This window comes from Schistocerca americana, chromosome 3, assembly GCF_021461395.2.
Source record: "Schistocerca americana isolate TAMUIC-IGC-003095 chromosome 3, iqSchAmer2.1, whole genome shotgun sequence".
Taxonomy (NCBI): Eukaryota; Metazoa; Arthropoda; class Insecta; order Orthoptera; family Acrididae; genus Schistocerca; species Schistocerca americana.
The window spans coordinates 969344251-969366665 of record NC_060121.1 but is presented as its reverse complement, the minus strand read 5'-3'; the positions used below and the strand labels follow the sequence as shown (position 1 = coordinate 969366665).

The 22415-nt window shown below is 45.6% G+C and overlaps 1 protein-coding gene and 1 non-coding gene across 3 annotated transcripts in view; one reads left to right on the top strand and one right to left on the bottom strand.

The window, feature by feature from the left end:
- Nucleotides 1–22415, top strand: part of LOC124605237 (rho guanine nucleotide exchange factor 10) — a 527940-nt gene that overhangs the window by 285982 nt on the left and 219543 nt on the right. The window lies entirely within an intron of this gene.
- Nucleotides 13054–13127, bottom strand: Trnat-ugu. The gene has a single exon. It is a non-coding gene; the product is annotated as a tRNA-Thr (tRNA).

Genomic DNA, 22415 nt, shown 5'->3' with positions numbered 1-22415 from the left:
TACAGAAAGCAGATGACAGTTATAAGAGTCGAGGGACGTGAAAGGGAAGCAGTGGTTGGGAAGGGAGTGAGACAGGATTGTAGCCTCTCCCAGATGCTATTCAATCTGTATATTGAGCAAGCAGTAAAGGAAACAAAAGAAAAATTCGGAGTAGGCATTAAAATCCATGGAGAAGAAATACAAACTTTGAGGTTCGCCGATGGCATTGTAATTCTGTCAGAGACAGCAAAGGACTTGGAAGAGCAGTTGAACGGAATAGACAGAGTCTTGAAAGGAGGGTATAAGATGAGCATCAACAAAAGCAAAACTAGGGCAATGGAATGTTGTCGAATTAAGTCGGGTGATGCTGAGGGAATTAGATTAGGAAATGAGACACTTAAAGTAGTAAAGGAGTTTTGCTATTTGGGGAGCATAATAACTCATGATGGTCGAAGTAGAGAGGATATAAAATTGAGACTGGCGATGGCAAAGAAAGCGTTTCTGAAGAAGAGAAATTTGTTAACATCGAGTATAGATTTAAGTGTCAGGAAGTCGTTTTTGACAGTATTTGTATGGAGTGTAGCCATGTATGGAAGTGAAACATGGACGATAAACAGTTTGGACAAGAAGAGAATAGAAGCTTTCGAAATGTGGTACTACAGAAGAATGCTGAAAATTAGATGGGTAGATCACATAACTAATGAGGTGTTGAAGAGGATTGAGGAGAAGAGAAGTTTGTGGCACAACTTGAGTAGAAGAAGGGATCGGTTGGTAGGACATGTTCTGAGGCATCAAGGGATCACCAATTTAGTATTGGAGGGCAGCGTGGAGGGTAAAAATCGTAAGAGGGAGACCAAGAGAGGAATACACTAAGCAGATTCAGAAGGATGTAGGTTTGAGTAGGTACTGGGAGATGAAGCTTGCACAGGATAGAGCAGCATGGAGAGCTGCATCAAACCAGTCTCAGGACTGAAGACAACAACAATAATAATACTCTTCCTGTATCTTTTCCAAGGTCACGCATGCTTGTACAGCCTTGCGTTTCTCGTGTTACTCTGCCATTTTTCGGTTCCCGGATAGCGCCTGTGATTCTGCGGCTGTGGCAGTGAGTGACGACACGGAGTGTGACCTGCCTGCGGTGTAACGGTAGGTGGGGGAGGCAGAGGCACGTGGAATGGCCGTGGCTGGCGACGCCGGCTCCTTAACTAAGCGCGCAGGGGCGAGGCTGGAGGAGGAAGCTCTTGGCTGGAGGCACGGCAGGGCCACCTGCGGCGGCGTTGTCGTGGCGTACCGGCAGAGCGGGCAACATCGCCGGCGGCGGCCAACCGTATGTCCGCAGCGCAGCTCCGCTTCACGGCTGCCGCCCGCCCACGCAGCGCGCCGTCTCTGCAATACGAGGCTGGCTCATCAGGGACAGGGACTGTAGGCACCGACCGGTGCCCGCTACCCACTCCTCTGCCGCCGAGTATTTGGCTCTCACGACAGAGGGCGCCGCCTACTGGGTTCCGCGACTGCACGTCCCCATCCAGAAACACTGTAGGCCTGTGGCAGCTACGGAAGTACTAGCTGATTCTCGCGATAGAATAAAACAGCAACCACACTGTACCGTTTTCGAACCGACAGGTTCACCTTCAGACGGCTGTAAGCATTTAGATATCATTTGTTGGTGTTTACATTAGTTGTCCGCTGTACCCCCCCCCCCCCTCTCCCGTATCGAAAGTGGCTTGAGGTGGTACTGCCGTACAGCAAAAAACGATAGCAGAAACCTTCATTGATCCATTATGGATCGTGGGACGGCAGCTGGCATGAACTTCTTGATGCAGTAATTTACCAACAGCTCTATGATTTGTAGAAGTTTATTTTATTTTATGAACGTCTAAGTGCTGCTAGCAGTTTCAGCATTACATTGATGTCATCTTCAGGCCCCTGTACAATATTGCACAGGGGCCTGAAGATGGCATCAATGTAATGCCGAAACTGGTAGCAGCACTTAGAAGTTCATAAAATAAAATAAACTTCTACAAAACATACAGCTGTTGGTAAATTACTGCATCAAGAAGAGATCAGAAACGGTCTGTCTAACTGCAGTTGAATTTAATAACGAATGAAAATACTGTAAACAAATCTCTGAGGGAGAACTATTTTTGTTTTATGTTACTTAACGTCGAATTCGCGCAGCATTATGTTCCACTGTTGGGTGCTTGTGCAGAAGAAAAAGTAAAAAAAAATGTATAATGCACTTTGATATGTCAGTTTGCAACAGGTGTGTTAAAGAGAACTGCCTACACCTGTCCAATCCCTTCTGGAGTACTGCTGCGCGGTAGGGGATCCGTACCATACGGAACTGACGGAGGACATCGGAAAAAGTTAATAGTAGGGCAGCTCGAATTGTACTATCGTGAAAAAGGGGAGAAACTATCACGGATATGATACACGTGCCGTGGAGCCAATCATTAAAAAAAAAAAGGCTTTTTCCCTTGCAGCGATGTCTTTCCACGAAATTTCAATCACCCGCAGATTTCACAAAATGTGAAAACATTCTGTTGGCTCCCACTAGTCTATCAAAAGAGCATGGTTTGCGTTACATACAAATGCTAGAAGATATATGTTCTTTTACAGCCCAATAGGAGTACCATTTGTCCTTCATGGGATGTCCATAAAGCATTAGTTTAATTGAACTCTTGACTGAGATGCACAAGGAGAGACTCATTGCCAAAATCCTCCCCATTTTCAACCAATTACAGCGTCTTATCCACTTTCGTACATGTGGCATCGAGTTCCCCATATACTTAGACGCCATGACATGACTCGTTTTCGGACCTTTGTGCGGCTACAGAAGAACACAGTCTCGGAAAGTGACTCATAAACTGAACTCATGTCCCGTCTTTTGTATCTCAGTCAAGAATTCCAAGTAAACTAATGCCTTATGGACACTATAAAGGTTCCTTACACTGTGGCTGTGAAAGAACTAAAGCGATATCCAGAATGAGATTTCCACTCTGCAGCGGAGTATGCGCTGATATGAAACTTCCTGATGGATTAAAACTGTGTGCCGGACCGAGACTCGAACTCCGGGACCTTTACCTTTCGCTCTACCAAGTGCTCTACCAACTGAGCTACCCAAGTACGACTGACGACCCGTCCTCACAGCTTTAATTCTGCCAGTACGTAGTCTCCTACCTTCCAAACTTCACAGAAGCTCTTCTGCAGAACAGCACTTGCCCGCGAAAGGCAAAGGTCCCGAGTTCGATTCTCGGTCCGGCACACAGTTTTAATCTGTCAGGAAGTTTTAAAGCGATATTCTTACCATCTGTGTGTAATGATGACCACGCTCTTACGTACGATAGCACGTAAGGGGAAATGACATCGTGATAAAAAAAAAGAGAAATCACAGCTCACACGGAAAGATAGAAGTGTTCCTTTTTCCTACATGCTGTTCTGGAGTGTAACGGTAGAGAAATATAGTGGTTCGATGAACCCTGTGTCAAACACTTAACTGTTTGTTTGCAGTGTAGTCATTGTACATAAAGATCATCTGGCAAGTTGAAGCTAGGTATTTTTTGGGACTGCGATTATGTGGTTCTGACGAGACTACGTGGGTCAAGGTCATCTCTACTACTCCCAGCATTCCCAAGTACCGATAATGTCAAACTTAGTAAAAGTTCCGAAATAAATTTGGACATCTGTTTTTAGAGTAGAATATGATGAGTACTTTCCAAAACAAAATTCTTGCTAAACGTTACGGAAAAAATAAGAACTTCTGTTACAAGAAATATTAGTAAAATTATTTTTTTACTTCAACCTGTGGGATAAGCCACTAGTACTAACATAAGATGACGAAATATGTGTGCGAACATTCTCAGAGTTTATAGTTGAATGTGGTACGTATTTTATCGTGAAAACTACACTCCTGGAAATGGAAAAAAGAACACATTGACACCGGTGTGTCAGACCCACCATACTTGCTCCGGACACTGCGAGAGGGCTGTACAAGCAATGATCACACGCACGGCACAGCGGACACACCAGGAACCGCGGTGTTGGCCGTCAAATGGCGCTAGCTGCGCAGCATTTGTGCACCGCCGCCGTCAGTGTCAGCCAGTTTGCCGTGGCATACGGAGCTCCATCGCAGTCTTCAACACTGGTAGCATGCCGCGACAGCGTGGACGTGAACCGTATGTGCAGTTGACGGACTTTGAGCGAGGGCGTATAGTGGGCATGCGGGAGGCCGGGTGGACGTACCGCCGAATTGCTCAACACGTGGGGCGTGAGGTCTCCACAGTACATCGATGTTGTCGCCAGTGGTCGGCGGAAGGTGCACGTGCCCGCCGACCTGGGACCGGACCGCAGCGACGCACGGTTCCACGCCAAGACCGTAGGATCCTACGCAGTGCCGTAGGGGACCGCACCGCCACTTCCCAGCAAATTAGGGACACTGTTGCTCCTGGGGTATCGGCGAGGACCATTCGCAACCGTCTCCATGAAGCTGGGCTACGGTCCCGCACACCGTTAGGCCGTCTTCCGCTCACGCCCCAACATCGTGCAGCCCGCCTCCAGTGGTGTCGCGACAGGCGTGAATGGAGGGACGAATGGAGACGTGTCGTCTTCAGCGATGAGAGTCGCTTCTGCCTTGGTGCCAATGATGGTCGTATGCGTGTTTGGCGCCGTGCAGGTGAGCGCCACAATCAGGACTGCATACGACCGAGGCACACAGGGCCAACACCCGGCATCATGGTGTGGGGAGCGATCTCCTACACTGGCCGTACACCACTGGTGATCGTCGAGGGGACACTGAATAGTGCACGGTACATCCAAACCGTCATCGAACCCATCGTTCTACCATTCCTAGACCGGCTAGGGAACTTGCTGTTCCAACAGGACAATGCACGTCCGCATGTATCCCGTGCCACCCAACGTGCTCTAGAAGGTGTAAGTCAACTACCCTGGCCAGCAAGATCTCCGGATCTGTCCCCCATTGAGCATGTTTGGGACTGGATGAAGCGTCGTCTCACGCGGTCTGCACGTGCAGCACGAACGCTGGTCCACCTGAGGCGCCAGGTGGAAATGGCATGGCAAGCCGTTCCACAGGACTACATCCAGCATCTCTACGATCGTCTCCATGGGAGAATAGCAGCCTGCATTGCTGCGAAAGGTGGATATACACTGTACTAGTGCCGACATTGTGCATGCTCTGTTGCCTGTGTCTATGTGCCTGTGGTTCTGTCAGTGTGATCATGTGATGTATCTGACCCCAGGAATGTGTCAATAAAGTTTCCCCTTCCTGGGACAATGAATTCACGGTGTTCTTATTTCAATTTCCAGGAGTGTATTTTTAGACAAAAAATAAAACACCGTAAGAGGTGTGCAATTGTTTCGTCAGTGTAACAAGAAATCTCGTCGCTGATAAATTGTGTTCTGTTGAACCATACAGAAACTTGAAGCGACGAAGTTGTTAAGAAGACAAAGTTCTTTGACCAGTGTCCATTCGGTGGCAGCATACAAGAAGAAGACGTGGGCTAAAAAATGGTTCAAATGTCTCTGAGCGCTATGGGACTTAACATCTATGGTCATCAGTCCCCTAGAACTTAGAACTACTTAAACCTAACTAACCTAAGGACATCACACAACACCCAGTCATCACGAGGCAGAGAAAATCCCTGACCCCGCCGGGAATCGAACCCGGGACCCCGTAAGACGTGGGCTAGCAACCATGCTATGCAAGGAACGTTGTTGTTCAGTACCGCTCCAGTCTGTAATCGAGTTCATGGAACGAAGCGAAAGTAAACACTCGGAGGTAGCTGATTGGACGTCTGACCAGCCACTACCGTGCGCGACAACATTGCAGGGCCACTGGGTGAGACATAATCAGTTGATAGGTCGGGCCTAGCGCCGTTTGGTTTTTTGTCGGCTACTTTTAACAGTTTATGTTCGTACCTGCAAACCATCACAGGATGTGACTCCAAAATCTCTTGGTGAGTGAGATTGGCTGGAGGCTGCCAAATTGGAGCATCGTGGGAGCTGCCAAAGGGTGTGGTTTTGGTCCACGCCAGCGACCCAACATGGAACACAGTCTCACATGCTAATACGTGTGCTATCAAATTTTGCGTCACCCTCGGATTCTCTTTACGTGAATCCAGTGCCGTCTTCCTGTTTTCTCGGATGAAATAAACATTGCGTAGACAGCTTTTCCAGAATGACAGGGCAGTCATTTTCGAGCTGGAATGCTTCCCCAAAAGCCGAAATGCTGACTGTACTATAACCAAGGTCTACCCCAAGTCATACGTTGTTGGGAAAAATACGACGTATAGAAGTCAGCACCATCACCAACTTTCAAGATAGCAGTAGATTTTTTGTTGTTGAGGTGATCAAACGTTGACTAGGCGTCATCCTATAAGGAAAGTTGTTAAGGACTCCTGCCTTCAGCCCGTTGCCAGTATAGTATAGCACCACCGAAGCGTAATGAAGAATAGACTCACCGATACTGAAAAGCTGGGTTGTGAACTTCGTAAGTCTGCTTCAGGAACAGACACAATGGCGAAACGCTGACCTTGGCAGAGAGAGAGTAATCCGCTGGTCATTGCCTCAGGAACAGCTGTGCAGGGTCTCCGTGACAACACGCCACGTGGCCCGCGATGTTACTCAACAGCCATATCACTGCCATCTGCCCCGGTAAGTACCCAGAGCATTCGCCGCTGTGCATAACAGACTCCTCTAAAGAGCTCAACAAGTGATCGCAAGCGCCGACAGGGGGCTCTTTGCCATGTTTGAGAAATGCTTCACGTGTCTTTACCTCTGCCTGGTACTGCAAGTATAGAACCAACGACGAATCCGATCCGGCATAAGAAATTACACTACTGGCCATTAAAATTGCTACATCAACAACAAATGCAGATGATAAACGGGTATTCATTGGACAAATATATTATACTAGAACTGACACGTGATTACATTTTCACGCAATTTGGGTTGCATAGATCCTGAGAAATCGGTACCCCGAACAACCACCTCTGGCTGTAATAACGATCTTGATACGCCTGGGCATTGGGTCAAACAGAGCTTGGATGGCGTGTACAGGTACAGCTGCCCATGCAGCTTCAACACGATACCACAGTTCATCAAGAGTAGTGACTGGCGTATTGTGACGAACCAGTAGCTCGGCCACCATTGACCACACGTTTTCAATTGGTGAGAGATCTGGAGACCAGAAAGGCCCGTACAGGACCTGCAACATGCGGTCGTGCATTATCCTGCTGAAATGTAGGGTTTCGCAGGGATCGAATAAAGGGTAGAGGCACGGGTTGTAACACATCTGAAATGTAACGTCCACTGTTCAAAGTGCCGTCAGTGCGAACAAGAGGTGACCGAGACGTGTAAACAACGGCACCCCATACCATCACACGCCGGGTGACACGCCAGTATGGCGATGACGAATACACGCTTCCAATGTGCGTTCACCGCGATGTCGCCAAACACGGATGCGACCATCATGATGCTGTAAACAGAACCTGGTTTCATCCGAAAAAATGACGTTTTGCCATTCGTGCACCCAGGTTCGTCGTTGAGTACACCATCGCAGGCGCTCCTGTCTGTGATGCAGCGTCAAGGGTAACAGCAGCCATGATCTCCGAGCTGATAGTCCATGCTGCTGCAAACGTCGTCGAACTGTTCGTGTAGATGGTTGTTGTCTTGCAAACGTTCCCATCTGTTGACTCAGGGATCGAGACGTTGCTGCACGATCCGTTACAACAAAGCGGGTGCCTGTCATCTCGACTGCTAGTGATACGAGGCCGTTGGGATCCAGTACGACGTTCCGTATTAGCCTCCTGAACCCACCGATTCCATATTCTGCTAACAGTCATTGGATCTCGACCAACGCGAGCAGCAATGTCGCGATACGATAAACCGTAATCGCGATAGGCTACGATCCGACCTTTATCAAAGTCGGAAACGTGATGGTACGCATTATTCCTTACACGAGGCATGACAACAACGTTTCACCAGGCAACGCCGGTCAACTGCCGTTTGTGTATGAGAAATCGGTTGGAAACTTTCCTCATGTCAGCACGTTGTAGGTGTCGCCACCGGCGCCAACCCTGTGCGAATGCTCTGAAAAGCTAATCATTTGATATCACAGCATCTTCTTGTCGGTTAAGTTTCGCTTCTGTAGCACATCTTCGTGGTGTAACAATTTTAATGGCCAGTAGTGTACATCTTGAACGCAAAGTCATGGCTCTGGGCCGTATGGTGGTAGTTGCGTACATCTTCTCGTGGAGAGCCTCCCATCTATTAATATTCTATGACTTTCTAGTTGTAGGTGGACGCCATATGTTGGCGACTGTAAGATAGTGCAGGAAGGTGACATCCACGCTTATAGGGTACGCATGTTGAAACTATGGCTCCGTGGGTCAATGATTAAGTGTAGGGCTACGTATCCATATCTGGCGCTTAATTCCCAGCCAGTCCTGGAAGTTTTATCTTTCGCTTCTTTCACCTGACAGTTGTGAGAAGTTGATTACACCGTGGGCACTGTAGATGTCGCTCTAACTGGTACAAAAATTCGGTTCAAAGGTTGGTGGAAAACTAAAGCGTATCACCTCCAATTGGACCATGCTGAGTAAAGAACTGTGATGCCCAGGTCTACCTTCGCGTTAATGACTCCTTCCTGTTTAAAATTGTTCAAGAATATTCTGGGAAGTTTCAGACAGTGACGCTGCCCGATTTCTCGCGTTGGTCCAGTCGAAAATACGCAGGATTAGGTGAAAAAGTCTATCTTTGTGGGTGGTGTCTTAATGTAAATGTTGCAGGTATACTTCGTCGTTACTGAAATGGATTGGTTTGACCAAGTACTTCTGTAGACGATTTTAGTTCACTAGTTAATCTCCGATACACAGAGAATGGCTGCCTTATCCTAGATAAGATGAATTCCTCGTGACCACGTGATACACAAGTCTCGTAACTTACCTTTCTGTCGCTGTGCATGGTTAGGGTTAGGATTTTTCCGATTGTAAGGGCTACGATGTTGGTATTAGTGTTTGGTGTATGTATGGCATCGATGTTCTCTCATTGCCGACGACGTACGCAAGAAACGTTTTGTTCGAACTCCGCGCTAAGCTTCCGGTCTGACCACCATCAGCCCCGTATTTGGTCTTGCAGAATGAGTTGGGGATGAAAGATGTGAGAGAGGCTGTCACAGATGATTTCGATAGGCCCCGAACGTAATAGCTGTTGTAACGTATTGTACGGGGGAAATCACTCAACAGAGGAAAGTCCACTGGACCTGACGGGATACCAATTCGATTCTACACAGAGTACGCGACAGAACTTGCCCCCCTTTTAACAGTCGTTTACCGCAAGTCTCTAGAGAAAGGGAAGATTCCAAATGATTGGTAAAGAGCACAGGTAGTTGCAGTTTTCAAGGAGGGTCGTCGAGCAGATGCGCAAAACTATAGGCCTATATCTCTGGCATCGATCTGTTGTAGAATTTTAGAACATGTTTTTTGTTCCCGTATCATGTCATTCGTGGAAACCCACACTCTGTAGGAATCAACATGTGTTCCGGAAACAGCGATCGTGAGAGACCCAACTCGCATTATTTGTTCATGAGACCCAGAAAATATTAAGATACAGGCTCCCTGGTAGATGCCAATTTCCTTGACTTCCTGAAGGCGTTCGATACAATTCCGCACTGTCACCTGGTAAAGTAAGAGCCTACGGAATATCAGACCAGCTGTGTGACTCCATTGAAGAGTTTTTAGCAAACAGAACGCAGCATGTTGTTCTCAATGGAGAGACGTCTACATACATTAAAGTAACCTCTGGCGTGCCGCAGGGGAGTGTTATGGGACCATTGCTTTTCACAATATATATATAAATGACCTAGTAGATAGTGTCGGAAGTTCCGTGCGGCTTTTCGCGGATGATGCTGTAGTATACAGAGACGTTGCAGCATTAGAAAATTGCAGTGATATGGAGGAAGATCTGCAGCGGATAGGCACTTGGTGCAGGGAGTGGCAACTGACCCTTAACATAGACAAATGTAATGTATTGCCAATACATAGAAAGAAGGATCCTTTATTGTATGATTATATGACGGCGGAACAAACACTGGTAGCAGCTACTTCTGTAAAATATGTGGAAGTATGCGTGCGGAACGATTTGAAGTGGAATGAGCATATAAAATTAATTGTTGGCAAGGTGGATACCAGGTTCAGATTGATTGGGAGAGTCCTTAGAAAATGTAGCCCGTCAACAAAGGAGGTGGCTTACAAAACACGCGTTCGACCTATACTTGAGTATTGCTCATCAGTGTGGGATCCGTACCAGGTCGGGTTGACAGAAGAGATAGAGAAGATCCAAAGAAGAGCAGCGCGTTTCGTCACAGGGTTATTTGGTAAGAGTGATAGCGTTACGGAGATGTTTAGCAAACTCAAGTGGCAGATTCTGCAAGAGAGGTGTTGTGCATCGCGGTGTAGCTTGCTGTCCAGGTTTCGAGAGGGTGCGTTTCTGGATGAGGTATGGAATATATTGCTTCCCCCTACTTTAGCTCCCGAGGAGATCAAGAATGTAAAATTAGAGAGATTCGAGCGCGCACGGAGGCTTTCCGGCAGTCGTTCTTCCCGCGAACCATACGCGACTGTAACAGGAAAGGGAGGTAATGACAGTGGCACGTAAAGTGCCCTCAACCACACACCGTTGGGTGGCTTGCGGACTATAAATGTAGATGTAGATGTAGAACGTGTCAACAGTACGCTGCCGTAGTCCTTGACGTTGTGGTTGTTGGTTTTTGTGGCAGGGGAGCGTAGTAAGGTGAGGTGAGGTGTTGGTGAACTACGGTGCCTCTGAGCGGCTCGGGTCATCGACCTGTTCCAGACGCGTGAACAGGCAAGGCTGCGTTTATGTCCGCCACACGCCCCGCGCTGCACTTCACTTCACGCCCTGGACGCTCCTCCCTCCCTCCCTCCCTGGGCACGTGTCAGCGACCACCTTGCGCCGCCCACTCCTTTGTGCTTCAAGGCTGTGACAGAACGTACTGTACGGGAGAAAGACACCATGGTGTATTGTAGTTGGTACACGAAATAGTCGATGAATCATTCGCGAAAGCAGATGGTTCTTCCCGATGGTAAAGTCTGAGTCGCTAGGCCGCGTCATATTCCTCTTTAACCTGCTGCTGTCGTCGACGTTTCTGCTGCCCTGTGTAGTGGGATCTTCTTCAGGACTCCACTGATGTCTCTGGATGTTTCCTGACATAAGAAAAAATTTACTTTCTTTGCAGAATTTATGCTATTGTGGCCTCAAATGACGGTAGGATTTTTTGTAAAATTTTATTTTATTTTTCACAACTTTTTTCCCTCCTGGTACTCAGTAGCACCGTCAGACTCCATGGACAGAATCACAACATGCGCAGAAAAATGCTCCAGTTTTTTTAACTTGTACTTTATTCCACATAAATATTAAATATTTTTACATTAGAAAATTAATTAACACAAATATGATATTTCTGAACTTTTTTTTTAATTTCGCATAAATTTATTCTAGAGCAACTTCACAATACATAGTAACTTAGCGATACATTTTTGACAGTATATACATATCACATATTTAGTGATACCTCATGAAATTGTAGAAAAGTTCTTTTTCTCATTGCAGCACAAATACACTTTACATGTACTACATTGTGAATGTGGTTTCGACTGAATTTTGTTTTTCGCACACATTTCGCATCGTCCTCTTTTACAACTGAACACTGCAAAATGGTTTCCTCGGTTGCCAAGACGTACATCCGTCGGAATAGAAAAGTTATCCTTCCTTCTCTTTGCGAGAGTTATTTCATCTTTACCAGAGTTTCTCTTTTTGAGATTTGGCACTTGCTGTTCATTCATTAGCCCTAGTGCCACAGAACGCCTGAATTCCAGCAGTGGCAGTGCCCTATGTAGATCACTGAAAATGACGTAAGCATTGACAAAAGCAATTTCTAGTGCTCCCCAGAAGAGGCGGTGCCACCATTTCTTTGATCGCTTGTCAAGACCTTAAGTTGAACGTAATCTGTCTGCATGATCCACACTACACATGTTTTTATTGTAATCACATACAATAACTGGACATGGTATAGTCATACCAGTTCCATCTTTCTGTTTTCTTGTCACTACGCTCTGTTCAGTGCCATGGAAGTTTGACGCAAAATACAGTACTTTATTTTCCTTCCCTTGAAATACTGTTAGGTCTAAAGATGACTCTCTGTGATTTGATTTAGACATTTTTCTTTAGGTAAATTCCCTGGCAAACCTTTCCTGTTTGTTCTAATTGTTCCACAGGCAAATGTATTTACGGATTTCTGTGTGAGAAAAAGTGGACAGAACAACTAGTGAGAGGTAACGCATTGTTGCTACAATAAAGTGTTGGCACAACCTGACGGTACTAATAAGTCCGCCTTATATTTTACACTTTATCTCATTCACTTGTAACGTAATGCTTCCAACTATTATAGAAAAACAAAGAAGGTAAGTACGTACAATGGAAAACTCAACGGAAGTTTCAATAAATTGCGCACAAGTTCAGGCAACACCATGGAAACAAGCACTCACAATCTTCTGTTTTCACAGCAGCGCGCGAAAAACAATTTCAAGGTCTGACCGCCAGAGAGGTCTATGTATTGCACAATAACATCTATGAAACAGTAGAGCAGAGTTACTGTTACGTACCGACAGGCTCTCAGATCACGAAACTGCACCACGAGAAAACAATGAGAGTCAAAACTTACTGGTACTTTTAAGTACCGCCAGGCGACAAAGGGTTAAGTTACAAAACTCTGTTTCCCCGTGTTTTTCCGGAGAATTGCATTTACTGGCTAAAAATCTTCACACTGCCATTTGTGGTCCGTCGTCATTGAGTAAATACTGAGAGCAGATATGGACAGAGAGGAATCTGACGGGCCTAACGACTCACAAGAGTTTACCATTAATGATGATGGCTTCAACAGCTAGTAGACAATCGTAGATAGTGGAAATTACAATGAAATCCAGACCTTTAGCTGCATACAGGCGTTAATAAATATCAACGGGGACAGTTGAAAATCTGTGCCCCGACCGGGACTCGAACCCGGGATCTCCTGCTTACATGGCAGACGCTCTATCCGACTGAGCCACCGAGGACACAGAGGATGGTGCGACTGCAGGGACTTATCTCTGGAACGCTCCCCGTGAAACCCACACATCCAGCTACTGTCCACACACTACATTCGTAGTGACCCTGCCCACTATAATCATTAGTTGGGACAGTCAATCTACCAATTGCCGTAAGAGTTTGGGCAATGCGAGTGCATCCGCACTGAAGAAGATCATTGGCCCGTAAGCCTTATTATCTATATGAAGGTGGTATCTATTTCAGACATGTCAGAAAGAACAGGTACCATCGTCATATTTCGTAGATAGTGCTCCCTTCTGCACGCTGTTATTTCACCTTGTACTATCATCAAAATTCGTCTCTAATAGTATTTCTTTCCACGATTCTCGAACTTTTTTTCCGTTCCTTTCTTCTTCTTCTTCGTGTCCTGTATTTATACCACAGTGTACGTTGGGTAGTAGAGCTAAGACACTTCCGGCATGTATCTTCAGCTGACCATCCAATAAGTCCCAACTATCTGACGAAGCCGCGGGGACTGACGCGAGTTGGCACGGTTCGCATGGCTTCCGCCGACGGAGGTTAAGAGTTCTCCCTCGGGCATGGGTGTGTGTGTTATCCTTAGCGTAAGTTAGTCTAAGTAGTGTGTAAGCCGAGGGACCGATGATGTCAGCAGTTTGGTCCCATCGGAACTTAACCACCTATCTGACGATATTAGTTCCTTTTTCTGAACATGTACCGTCATCGAAGATTTTTCTTCCTGTGTAAGTTGTAATTATCCAGGCATTTTTACTTCGTTTGCAGTTTTTGTCTAGTTTTTGAACGTTACGCTGGCTGTGTTAGCACGACAAGATTGTGCCGTCCGTTGCTTAAGAGGAGATCGCTACCCTAGTGGCAACGTTCGCTAGGTGTGTGTCATGTGATAGAGCTTTTGGAATGTTTTCGTTGCATTGTCTTTGCTATCGATAGCTCTGTATTAGATACCTAGTTCCGCCTACGGCGTGTTTCAGCTGCCCCTATCAATCTCATTTTACGCAACCCGCAATTCTGTATGTGGCTTTCATAAAAACATGCGCGAGTTTTTAATTTTCTCTCGATTTCTACACGATTTTCCTAGAGAAAAAATGAACAGACCTTTTTGTACGAAATGTAATGTAGTAAAATTATGTACTGGGATTCGTTTTCGCTAGAGGCCGTAGTTTTCGAGTTATTCAACAAAGAGGTACAAAAGTGATTGTCAGTACACCCCCGTTTCCACACTTACAAGGGAACCTCCCCAACGCAGCCCCCTCAGATTTAGTTATAAGTTGGCACAGTGGATAGGCCTTGGAAAACTGTACACAGATGAATCGAGAAAACAGGAAGAAGTTGTGTGGAACCGTGAAAAAATTAGTAAAAATACAAACTGAGTAGTCCATGTGCAAGATAAGCAATATCAAGGAGACTGTGAGCTCAGGAGCGCCGTGGTCCCGTGAGTAGCTGCGGAACGAGAGGTCTTGGGTTCAAGTCTTCCCTCGGCTGAAAATTTTACTTCCTTTATTTTCGCAAAGTTACGATCTGTCCGTTCGTTCATTGACGTCTCTGTTCACTGCAATAAGTTTACTGTCTGTGTTTTGCGACCGCACCGCAAAACCGCGCGATTAGTAGACGAAAGGACGTGCCTCTCCAATGGGAACCAAAAACATTTGATCGCAAGGTCATAGGTCAACCGATTCCTCCACGGGAAAACACGTCTGATATGTTCTATACGACACTGGTGACGGCATGTGCGTCAGATGACAGGAATATGTTGTCGACCCACAAAACTTGCACACTTGGCGAATGGGTAAAAAGATTCTTCTACCTTGCCCGATTTAGGTTTTCTTGTGGATGCGATAATCACTCCCAAAAAAGTGATGAAAACATAAGAGTTTGTCACATAAACTGGAAATAAAAAATTAAACTTTTCACTCGAGGGAAGACTTGAACTTTGGACCTCTCGTTCCGTAGCTGCTCTCGCTAACCACGGGACCACGGCGCTGCTTGACTCCCAGCGCCCTTGATGTTGCCTATCTTCGCATGGACTACTCAGTTTGTATATTTTACTAATTTTTTTCATAGTTCCACACAATTTCTTCCTGTTTTCTCGATTGATCTGTGTTCAGTTTTTCAAGGCCTATCCACTGTGCCAACGTATAATTAAATCTGAGGGGGGTGCGATGGGGAGGTTCCCTTGTTAGCTATACACTGCAGGCAGCACGTCGAAAGTCACGCCACACAGTCGTAACTGAATTGGTTGGTTGGTTGGTTGTTTGGGGAAGGAGACCAGACAGCGTGGTCATCGGTCTCATCGAATTAGGGAAGGATGGGGAAGGAAGTCGGCCGTGCCCTTTCAGAGGAACCATCCCGGCATTTGCCTGGAGTGATTTAGGGAAATCACGGAAAACCTAAATCAGGATGAACCGTCGTCCTCCCGAATGCGAGTCCAGTGTCTAACCACTGCGCCACCTCGCTCGGTTGTAACTGAATTGCAGCTGTTGAAACAGAAAAGCAAAAACCCCCTTATCGCCTTTCATTGCTATGCTGCCGCCACCGACGGGCTTTGGCTAATGAACGAACGAACGAGCGAGCTGCACCACGGAACCTCTACTGGAACTACATGAATCTGCAAAGTACCGTGTAAGATTTTAGTTTCGATGCGTAAGTTGTGCCTCCCCCAAGGTTATGTGTTTTTGGAACGGTATAAATGTTTTTGGAGTGCCCGCTGTATTGAAACCGTGCTCACTTCGCTCCAGCACCGTCCAGACATTTGCCGGATGCAGTTCCCCTGGCGGTATGCTGCACACTTTTTCGGGGCCGAGTCAGCGGCGGGGCGCCTGCGGTCTCTGGTCTGGGAACGGCCGGCCGCTTTTTGCAGGGCTTTGGCGGATGGCTTCTACCGCGGCTGGCGTGCTGAGTGTGTCGGCTGTCCTCGCGGTTTCTTTCATACTCGGCCGCTTGTTACTGCGAGGCTAATTTGACGCTGTTTAAAGACACTGCGTGTTGCAAGTGGTTTGGAAACATCTGGTAACTTTCAATTCAATCTGGAACAAAGGTGAAATGGTTTTCTATCTAAAGTACTGCCTTTTCTTCCTGTGATGATGATCGATATGACCAAACCGGTGAAGAATAAAGAAAAGTACTAGCCAAGTTTCAGGTAGAGACCATTTTTAGACCTACTAAGAAAATTAGTGAATGCCTAAGATCAACAAAAGATGCTCGTCACCCCCTAGACACCCCAGGGGTATATAAAATTCCGTGTAGTTGCGGCAGGGTTTACATAGGAACTACAAAAAGAAGCATCAATACACGGTTGACGGAGCACAAAAGAAACTGTCGCTTGGGACATATCGACAAATCGGCAGTAGCGGAACATGTTTTTAAGGATGGAGATCACGACATAAAATTTGGTGAAACAAGCGTGCTAGCGAGGACGTCGCACTATTATACACGTATGTATAGAGAGGCAATTGAAATCCACAAACATCAATACAATTTTAATCGTAAAGAAGAAGGATTAAAATTGGATAAGATATGGCGGTCGACGTTGCATCAATCACGTGACAATCGATTGCCTGCAATCGAGAGAACAGACGATAGCCAGAGATAGCTGCACATCGACGCCACGTGACGTGTGGTGGCGCCCCCTACGATCTCTATATAAGCGGCGGCCCCAGCTCCTAACAGCCAGTCGTCGACTCACCTCGGAAGATGTTCTCCGTAGTTGAGAACGAAACGTCAGGGAGAAGAAGTTCTACAGATCGACCACGGCAACTTAGCCCGGAAGAGTTTACTGATAATAAAGAATAGTTAGTACAGCTGATTTAAAAAATTTAGTCCTTAAAGTAGACAAGGTACTGGGAGACTTGAAGCTGTGAGGACGGGTCGTGAGTCGTGCTTGGGTAGTTCATTTGGTAGATCACTTCCCCGCTGTAAGGGATCCGTGATCCCACGAACATAGATATTAGTATCCGACACCCAGGTCGATAGCAGACAGGAGTCGATTGTCGAGCGCTGCAGGAGGCAGTGAGACGAGTGTCGAGTGAGCAGAGGTACTGGAGAGACGGGCGAGAATAGTGGTCGAGTGACTGGTAAACGGTAAATTCACCGGAGTATGACAAATGAGCGCGTCCCCCTGATCGTCGTGGGGTTGACCCTAATCAATGCCGACTCTCGAGTGATATGAAACAGAAAGTGACAAGTGCCGAGTTACGTGTTTCGCGTCAACCGCGTCGGCCAGCAACAACCATGGATTGCAGTGAGGAATGCTGTGAATGTTAACCATCATCATTGAGTGTGACGAAGCACTTAAAATCAGCAACCAATAAAAGATATAACAGTAATCAAACGCGTAAGGCGAAGGTAGCAACTGCCTCAGAATTTGTGTGTTAGTAGAAAATACATACTAGTTTGTACATCGCAACCTTTATGGTCCTTAATAATAGACAAACTTTCAATCATTCCACTATTCCGTCTCAGAACAGCCGCACTCGGTTGAAATACCCCCGAAGCCACAGCAGGAAAGCCGATAGCCTTCATCCATTAAGCACGCGGTCATATAATCATAATAGTTAATTGTATGGCGGGTTCGGTAATACACACAAAAGCCAATGAAGGAAATAACGGGGGTGTTTCACCGCGAAAGGCAAAGGTCCCGAGTTGGTGTTTCGGTCCGGCACACAGTTCTAATCTGCCAGGAAGTTTCAGCTCTTAAAGTACTTGGCAGCTGTCACCTCACTCAAATAATACTGTGCTATGTGAATGAAGGCGGATTTCATTCATTACTGCATAGCCATATCAGATCGTCCACAAATAACAATCACACTTCGTAAGTAGAGCCGTGATTGTGTGAGATTACATATTCTATTCCTTTCTATGTAGATACAAGAAAATCCAAATTGTCCACGAAATACACTGACTGGACCCGTCTTTCACTGAGGTTTAAATTACATTTCTTTCTTCCTTTTCTTTCTTGGGGCCTTTTTTTCCGCGTTACGCGGGGTCGGCCGTGTTACTATTGGTTTGGCAGTGTTAGGTGCAGAGGATGGTCGGATGGCCTTCCTGCCGCCACCCTGAACCCCCCGGGACGGAAGTAGTGTAACCCCGCCGGCCTCTGTGGACGAGCGGTTCTAGGCGCTTTAGTCCGGAACCGCGCTGCTGCTACGGTCGCAGGTTCGAATCCTGCCTCGGGCATGGATGTGTGTGATGTCCTTAGGTTAGTTAGGTTTGAGTAGTTCTAAGTCTAGGGGACTGATGACCTTAGATGTTAAGTCCCATAGTGCTTCGAGCCATTTAAACCATTTAGTGTACCCGCAGCTGTCTGCATCGAGTGTAAGCCATCGAGTAGTGCGAACGTTTTAATATGTCTGCAAGTCGTGTAACTGAGGCGGAACGTGGGGACCAGCCCGGTATTCATCTAGCGGGATGTGGAGAACCGCCTAAAAACCATATACAGGCTGGCCGGTATACTGACCCTCCTTGTTAATCCGCCAGGCGGATTCGATCAGTGGCCGCCGCGCCTACCCGAGTCCAGGAAGCAGCGCATTAGCGCTCTCGGCTACCCTGGCCGGTAAAGTTTTAAAATTACGTATTTTTACATATTTTCATGTGTAGTATGTATTTCACACTATACTACATAAAAATACAGGCTTCAAAATTATTGCCGAATTGTTATTTTCGTAACACCCATATATTTTCGTAATTATATATTAATTTACATTGATTGTTGAAGGCATTTTACACCTTTTGAAATTTTACTTGTTGTTACTGTAGGCAGTTTTTGCTTTTAGCAGTCACTTAAAGATGGCATAGAAGGCCGACACCTGGGTCGTAATTAAACAAACTACAATACAGTCAAATGGCGATGTGTTCGTTTAAAAACCATAAGTTTTCGTTGCATAGCAAGAAATGAAAAAATAATTGTTGTGTTTCTCATACTGTCGTCAATCCCGTTATAATCGAAGCTAAACTGCACAAATTCGACGCTGACAGCAATGACTCGCTTTAAATGCTTTCCTTTCTTGCCCTCAAACGCTTCCCAATGTTTCATATTCCGTTGGGCCTGCAACATAGTGCACGTCAGTATAAGACATAATGAAAGTGAATCACTTGATGTATTAAGGTAATACATTTAATATCTTATTCGACCGGCATGTTTAGGGTTAATTAGTATTAGCAAGCGGCTTGTAGTAGGAAGTGACTACTTTATTTCGTCTATAGTGAATTTTTTTCTGTCAAGTCGTGGTAACTATAATACTTTTTGTAGTTACAAAACGTAAAAATAGTTTTTGACAGTTCAGTCTTTTGACAGTTCTTTACTACTATGCTATATTGTTTATGTAACTTCATAACGGCAATTGCAGTTATTGGCTGAGAGCGGGCGATGGGGAAGGTTAGAAGTTTGTGCCAGACCGTATTCCGAAGCCGCGTTTTCTGCTTACTAGGCAGATATGCTGAGTACTGAGCCGTCCGGGCACAGTGGTCATTGGGACTGTGCGGACTTACCCCAACACGCCTCCCGTCACGCCCAAATTCTCAGCTTACCCACAAATCACATATGTAGTGCCCCTTGTTGATTATCCTCGTTACTCGCGGCATTTCGTCGATTCCCGTAAGAGTTCGAGCCCGAAGAGCTCATTGGTCGTCTCGCGTTAATTATGTATATAGTGTGTCTCCTTTCGGACATGTCCGAAGGAAGAGAGACTATGTACATGATTAAGGAGATACGACCAATGATATATATCATCATACGTGTCGGATGTTTACATGTTTTCTGCACGTCTTGTTATCGTATTACAGATGTAGCTTGACGGAATACATTGCGAATTGAGTACCTGTTACTATATTATTGAACACATCATGATATAAGCTATTTATTTTACATATCTCTAAGCTAATGCAACAAATATTACATCGGCCAAAAACGGGAAGAAATTTTAAAAACCGCTTTAAAGAATATATTGACTGTTTCAGACTTGGCAAACCGAATAAATCAGCTATAACAAAACATATAAATGAAACAGGCCACAGTGTTAAAATAGACAACGATCTCAAAGTACTACATAATTTAGAAAAGAGCTGTAAAATGGACATCTTTGAAGAAATGGAAATATTCATCCATGGCCACATGAGGAATAACGAGATCCTGAATGAAATGACAGACTTCAAAAATTCACATTTCTTTTCCAATTTCACTTACAGTACTCCTAGAATAAAAGATACATAAGATGGCAGTCGTTTTACTCTAGCCCCGGCATTAGCAGAGACTGTCACGGTCGAAAAAATTGTCAAAAAGGCATCAAACATTATCCCTGATGCAGCCCTCTGTATACATGTGCACAATTGACTTCAGGCAAATTTGATGGATCTTTCTCTGTTTATTAGAAAAGAAATATTGTCAGACGGGAGACTGTGCTTGCCAACAGCACATTTGGAACAGTACGTTATAATTAATTGTGCATCCCATTCCAGTGCGACTTAAATGCTTCAGTAGGAGACATTTCAGTACTTCGTAGCAGAAGTGATCTGATTAAGAATTAACGCAGATATTTCACTAGTCTACTCGTGAACTTCTGTTTTCTAACAAAAAAAATAAAATTTTGGGTTTCACATATAATTGCTGATATACAGCACACAAAATCCCGTCTGAGGCCTGCGATCATTTTTATGTTAATAATTCGCAGCCAGTGCTGTACAATCGCAATAAAGTCATGAGGTGTTCAACTGAGTCTTTTTATTAGAACATGGTGCGCGTTTCGGGATTACACCCATCTTAAGACATGACAAACTTCAACTCCTTCCTAGCCAACCAGGCGTACAGCATTGATAACTCAAAGAAAGTGTCCAATAACATATGACTATAACTGCGACCCAAGACTGCTTGTGTCACAGTTAAAGTCATATGTTATTGGACACTTTCTTTGAGTTTTGAAGGCTGTGCGCCTGGTTGGTTAGAAAGTAGCTGAAGTTTGTGATGTCTTAAGATGGGTGTAACTCTGAAACGCATAACATGTTCTAATAAAAGAGTCAGTTGAACATCTCATGACTTTATTGTAATTGTACAGCATTGCTTGCCAATTATTAACATATAATTGCTTCATTACATATTTATTTACATATTTAATCAGTTTCGGTTACATATTTTTGTACATATTTCTTAATTTCATGTTACATACAATCCGGGCTCTGTTGACTTACACCACTATTGAGTCGTTCTGTGCAGGTCACTTCGCCACGGCACAGTTCGCTCTCCTAGCAGTGTAGGCAGACAGCTGGACACGTCTGTTGCAAGACGCTAGACGAAATTACGCTGACCGGACCCTACCCCACGCTCGCGCCGTGTTGTCTGCCGCGGACTGTGGCCCTGCGGCGTACTGGAGGAACGGATATTCCTGGCGCAGTGTAAGCACCCAGCACACGGGCCACTGGTGGCGGTATGCGTTGTTTATAACAACGCCGGCTGGCCACACACCACACCGGGCCACGGACCTACCGCTGGTGCCAAGAAAATAGGAGCCAATTCGCAGGATATCGTTTTCTGGCGAGCGGCTTCCGGCCACCAGATGCTTGCCTCGCATCCTCTGCCCGGCGAGCAGTATCGGTTTTTGCGGTGGCTCGTTTCAGGCGCCAGTCCAGCTTTTTCAGTCTGCCGTGCTGGGCATTGTCAAGTGGTGTTCCGTTAGGGAAAGGCGGCGCTCGCTGCAAACAAGCGCAAGAAACGGGCGTGAAGCGAGTGGACCTGTTAATAGCGCGACGCGGGCAACGTTTAACATATTAGATGTCGTGCTACGTGTTGCCTGTTACATCTGCATCCATACTCACAGACCACTGTGGAATACATGGCAGAGAATATCACAGATTATAGCAGTTATTACGCTTTGTTCCCATTCCCTGCGGGTAGAATGAATTCTTAAGCGGGGCAGGACGTCAAACGGGCCGACTTGGAGCAGGAGAGGCACCATAGGACATTTTAATTTCCACTGTCTATACTTTTACAAGTAAATTCATAAAACTTTGTCAGCATGACCAGGAAGGATTCAGGATTCACACTCGTAGCAGCGGAAGTTCAAAAACATAACAAAATAATATTTTTTTGCATGTGAAATTTCATCATTTTTTCACTTACTATTGGCTGAATTTGTTGCTATAGGTACTCTTTTCTTCAAAAGTAAGAGAGACTGTTCGATGAATTTTGCACAGCACACAAACCATACTTACAGGTGTCTGAAACTCTAGAAGCTATTTAATTTATGAAAAAAATGAATGAGCTGTTACATTTTAAACTTCATGTTTAGAAAAAATCA